The following is a 6,000-nucleotide window of genomic DNA, read 5'->3' on the forward strand; positions in this document are numbered from 1 at the left end:
AAAACGTGGGAAAAAACTAAATACATATAGATTGAACCAAACTTACGCCTAATTTTGCTTTGATATTCGAGCTAAGAAATTAGTCTGAGGAAACTAAAAAATATAAAGATACTGACCTTCATTATGTTTAAATAGACTTGTAATTTTGTAGTAGACCTGATGTAAAAATTGAGTGACCGCTTCAGATATCCAGATGATTCAACCGCAAATTTTAGTAGGCGCTGAGAAAACTCTGGAGAATAGATTAATGGCAATTATCCCGTCATAATTTTGTGGGAACTTACACTTAAATTTATACAAAGATCTCGACGAAATATTTCAATTTGTCCTAAGCTCTGAGTCAACCACATCTTGCGTGATTGAATTCTTAATATTTGGATTTTTTTGTGTAACGTGGCAAACGTAGCCAAATACTCAACAAGGCAACGACGATTGGGTGACGCTCTTAACGCGCTAATAAAAGCTCCCAAATTAGTTTCTGAAAGCTCTAATTTTCAAGCGTTAATTAAAGTGGAGGGGTCAAGCCACAAACTTGACTTGGAATTAGTTCACCTCGATTTGTTTTCAATGGACCTTTCCTTTTCGAAGGAATTCGGTCGGTAGACACTCTCTATTACCAACCTGTTAGTTTAGCGGCTATTTTTGTGAGATCATTTCATAGAATTTGCTTATTTTATTTACACTGAAAAAAAATCTCGGTGTATTTACTAGGAAAAGGGTAAAATTACCAAGAATTCAGGGTTTTATTTGATCCCAGTTTTTTCTTGGTAAAATTACCATTTATGGAATCGGTAATTGTACCGAGAAATTTTGGTAAAATTATTGAACTTTCTCGGTAATTTTACTGGACCTTGGTAAAAACGCCATTATTTTTTATCGACTGTGGTAGAATTACCGAGATAAAATGGCAAAGTTACCGGGAATCGATTACCAATAAAAGTGGTATTCTTACCTGTAAAAAACAATAAAATACCGGTTTTTAGGTAAGCTTACCAGTCTGTCTTCGTAAAATTACCAGTAATTGGTAAAAAAAGTGAGATGTTAAAGGTACCAACGGGCCTTTGGTAAAAACGCCGATAATTTTTTTCAGTGTACTCTCATATAGGAGAAACACGACGCATTAGGTCAGCTCAACGATAAAATACAAGAAGGAAATACTAAAAGCATGGATACTGAATAGCTAAAATTCGAGTGTATATTTAAAAAACACAGCCAGGGCGTTTTGGGCCAACATGCCCATTCTGAATTGAAAACAAATGCTAAAATTAAAATTTTAAAATAAAAAAGTGACATCCGGGCAAAGGTTGGGTCTAAATAGCAGAGGGAGAAATCAGGAGGTGTCATTTGCCTGATGATCTGCAGATCTGGGTACGGAAAGGTATGGGGGAGGGTTTGCCCCCAGTTGAAGAGGTTATATTGATCTCCTCTTGAGAATCGAAAATTATGCTGTGAAAATTATGCGAGGCTATTCAAAAGTCTACAATGTGATCGGCTACACAAAATATTGACCTCAGTCCACTTTAAACTTAAGATTCAGTCTTTAACACTAGACCTTCCTGGTGTTCCTGCTAAAAAAAAATGAGGGAAAGGGGTCCAAAAATGTCAAACTAAATCGTAGTTATGGAGATTTGAAGTTTCCAGTTTAGAAATCGTAATTTCAAGAAAGTTAAATATGCTAGTTTCTATTTTCACCTATTTTGTTGTGGAACTAATAATTGCATCGCAGAGGCGCGAATAACCATATTTGCTAAGGCACTGCTTCCGATCGCCGAATCTGTTTTCCTTTTTTTTCTTTTTTCTCACATTTCCTCCAAGGAGAGGGCGATACCGAAATCGCTCCCCTCAGACCCGCTCCTCTGTGCCCCCCCCCCCCCCTTAAAGAGAAAGGCTTCTTAAAACACCACTCACCAAGGCATCAAATTGGCATCGGGTATCCTGCCGTGTTAAGGAAAAAACGCTGAAAGAGCCTTAAGACGTTTTCGGGTTGCCTTTACTAAATACTGAATTTACTGGAAAATGATTGGATATTTTTTTCCGAATTTTTCAGATACTTTTGTTCGCAACTTGATCTAACAAATCCGAAAATTTCACCGGAAAATTTGCATAACTTTCCTCGAAAATACATGTTTTACTCGGGGAAAGTTGGCAACTTCCGAAAATTCATACGGCGTTTTTCCCTAGCACGGCAGTATTCGCATTAGCACCACGATCGGCGAAACATTTTTTGTCTCGTGGAAATGATAGACGGGTGCGCTCACATTTAAACGTTGAGCGTTTAAACGTTAAAGCGCTATTTATAAAGCGGATTTAGTCGATATGCTGAGAGTGAATTACTAGTACCATCCAATCGGGCATCGAAACTGAAAGTTCAAAGTCAACTCGACTATTTTCCGCGCCTCGAGGTTTCAGCTCATACTATGTCGACCTTTACTGTCAACAGTTATTTCGAGTCACAACGATATTATTTTCTCCCCGTAATTTTCTGAACTTACCCCATCTAATTGTTCCGGCTTTGTTTAGAACTCTGATCTTCCTCCTCCTTTGTCTTCTGCCAAGAGCCGACGAACAAAAGAATTTGAACGAACGTACGCACATATCGAGTGGAGAAATTATCTCCCTAAAAAGTCGGCCGTGAAAACTTTTACAATTTATTTTTTTTCGAAAGTTTCGGACTCATGATTGATATCAAGGGACCCGTAAGCATTTTTTCCTCATTTTCCGCAGGCCTACATATGCTCCACGACACAGAAAATCTTTTGTTCAAACATTGGATGAGCCTCGTATTATGCCGTGCTAAGGAAGAACGCCGTATGAACATGCAATATATGCCAAACCCTCGATAAAACATGTATTTTTGACAACATGCTTGCATATTTTTCCTTGAAATTTTCAGATATTTTAGATAAAATTGCGTAAAAAATTGTCTGAAAATTTCGGAAAATAATAGTCACAATTTTCCTAATAAATCCGGTTTTTATCGGAGTAGACTTGGCGACGTCTGAAAGCTCATATCGACGGTGAAACTACCAAACCACGTATCTCGTTTGCGGTGTTTAAAAATCTACGCTCGCATTTTATTTTTTTGAAGTAGACCAAATCAATATCATTCCTTGAAATTTTCACAGAATTTTCTCCGCACGAAGAGGAAAAATCACAGAAATTTTCAAGACCGGACGTTAAGTAGTTTTTCATTTAAAAAATAAAGTATGACAGGAAGTCTGCGACGTCGCAAACCGAGATACGTGGTTTGGTAGTTTCACCGTCGATATGGCGTTCTTCCTTAGCATGACATGCAGTATTCTGCTCACTGGAGTAAAAATTTTCGAGATAATTAATCGTCGACTTAAATCGTCGTTTCTTCCCGAAAAATCGGTTTCATTTAGTTAAATCCGTGTAGATTTAACTTAAAGTCAGTTATTTTGAGTTAAAGGAACGTTGTTTCGCTACTGTTTTTTTTTTTTTTTAACTTGAACTTGACGATAGCAAAACGATGCTTTTTTAACTCAAAAAATCAAATTTTGTCGACGGAAAACGAGACTATAAGTCAAAGTAATATCTCTATTTTTTTTAAGTGCAATGCTATGAATAAACGCCGCTTCTTTAACCATGTGCAAGTTTCCTAATTTCTTTTGATAAAACCAAAATTGATTCGACCTGAAAAAATTGATAAATACCTACAAATTTCAATGATCCTTGATCATCTCCTCATTACCGGGGTTTTTTTTCTCGAGGAAGTTAGTTCGGAAGGTAGAATTTTGGTATTCCGTCGTTTTTCACGAATCATCAATAGTTTTAAATCCAGGAGAGGTCGAATAGAGCAAAATCCAGAGGTTGGATAGAGCATAATCCAAAATTGAATTGTTTCTTATTTAAATTAATTTTTTTTCTAAACAATTTTAATAATTTGGTATCATAATAATACTACGGTATTGTAATTTCCACAGAAGTGAAATTCATGAAATTCAGTGGTCTGTGTCACAGCACCTTGCGTAAGTTTAAATTTCACAATGTACGTTATACCGCCCGACATTATAAGAGAAATATGAAAAGACGATTCATCTTTTAGACCATATTTTTTTTTGACCCTTATTCAATCTCAAGATCAAAATTCGTAAAATTTCCCGTGTTGTTTGTTTGAGCACAAAAAAATATGCCCTTTAAATTTGATGCAACCCTCGTCTTTATGAATTTTTTTTTGAAAATGATGTAAAAGAGGAAATTTGATTGCGACCGAGAGACGTATTTTTCTACTTTTGCAAGCGATTTACGATAATTTACACAGTATCTGAATGTTTCTGGCATTTCATTCCAGTGTAGGTTTAGGAATGTCTCGAATAGCAAAATATACAAAGCGCCTGCAAATTGGGACGACGCAAACCAGCGTGCACAAAACTGCCAAGCTCACAGAATGAGATTCAACCCCTTCCTGATCCTTACAGTTTTTCCCGCAGATTGTTTTCGCATTTCCGCGTACAGCAAACTAATGAGGAAAAAGTGGTATTTTAGCTTGTTCACAAATATATCCTTGGAGTGCATTTTACCACGTTGTTGTAGATTTGACGACTTTTACTGGCTTTAAGAAATCGAAGTCAGGGTTGATTTTATGGCAATTCATCGACACATGCTTGCCTCTACCATGAAATTATCAACAGTTGCATTGACTACTCATTTTGATACCTTGTTTGATCTGATGTAGATGACTATCTTTATTAATTTTAATTTTATAAAGTTTTTAAACACTACGCTGAACTTCAAAGAGGCAAGAAGCGAGAATTATGGTCAACATTCACCAAATTTGGATAATTTTGTTTGCCCTACTGGTCTGTGTCTTATTAAGTTTAGAGGTGCAAATCCGTGCTCTCCTTTCTAAAGATGTAACGTGTTGTTGACATAGCCCCTTTCCACCCCAGCGCTCCCATCTGTACAGGGATTTACACCACACTGAAAAAAAAACTGCTAAAATCAACACATGAAATAGTGAAAAAAGGTGACAACTCATCAAAATACATTAAGAACACCGGGTTGATTTTACTAATTTGGTGATTTGTCACCGTATTTTAGCAATTTTTTTTTTCAGTGCATGTGAATTGATGCACAAAATACATTTGATAATCTTGTTCCTTTGGGCTCTCCTGAATGAATCAAGACAATTATTCTCAAATATTGGCCGTACGCAGGAAAACCTCAATAACCTTTGCTTATCTCAAATTTCAGAAATTAGAGACCGCAATGTCCGTTCATGACGGCGTAGGGATACAACCATTCGTGTCCCCCGGCTTTGGCTTCTTAGTGGCCAGGGGGGCGGCCCACTATGGTCCACAGACCCTATTTAACGGAACTTTATTCAAATTTTGAAGGTGGAAAAAATTAAATTTTGGCACTACAGCTTTATCATACATACTCTCATGGATCGTCACCTAAGTTTTCATCGACTAATAATGAATTAGAAGATAGTGACGGACCCTAACAACAGAGCGCGCGACAGGTCTTCATTAGCTAATTGTGGGCCGCATTCGGTGGTGCGTTACAAGGTGTTTATTTTACCGAGTTACGCCTCATCTATGTAAATTTTTGGACTACATGGATCCATCTGATGGCAAACGACTTCCTTTTCACCCAGTCTCATTAATTTTGAACCGAAATTTGTATGCTTTTGAACACTGCAAACATACGCCAAAAAATGATAGAAATCAGTGAAATTCATAATTTTTAGGAAGCTCCAACTTTTTTTTTAATTCTAGTTAATGCTTTGCGGATTAAAAAATCTTGTTCCACATATCCTTAAGTTAAAATGATGTCAATTAAATGTCGCCTTTTGTCGCCTAAAGGTCGAAATGATTTTTTTTCGGAGTGCACCTCCATACATCAAAATGTGGAATACTCAATACATTTTTGGCGTTTTTGCGACTGTTAAATTTTTTCTAGGTACAGAATAAAAGTATTCCGATGTACAGTAAAAGTTCTGACCACTTTTCTGACCACTTTTTGACTCTTTCTCTG

The sequence above is a fragment of the Bemisia tabaci genome, chromosome 8 (assembly GCF_918797505.1).
Source record: "Bemisia tabaci chromosome 8, PGI_BMITA_v3".
NCBI classification, from domain to species: domain Eukaryota; kingdom Metazoa; phylum Arthropoda; class Insecta; order Hemiptera; family Aleyrodidae; genus Bemisia; species Bemisia tabaci.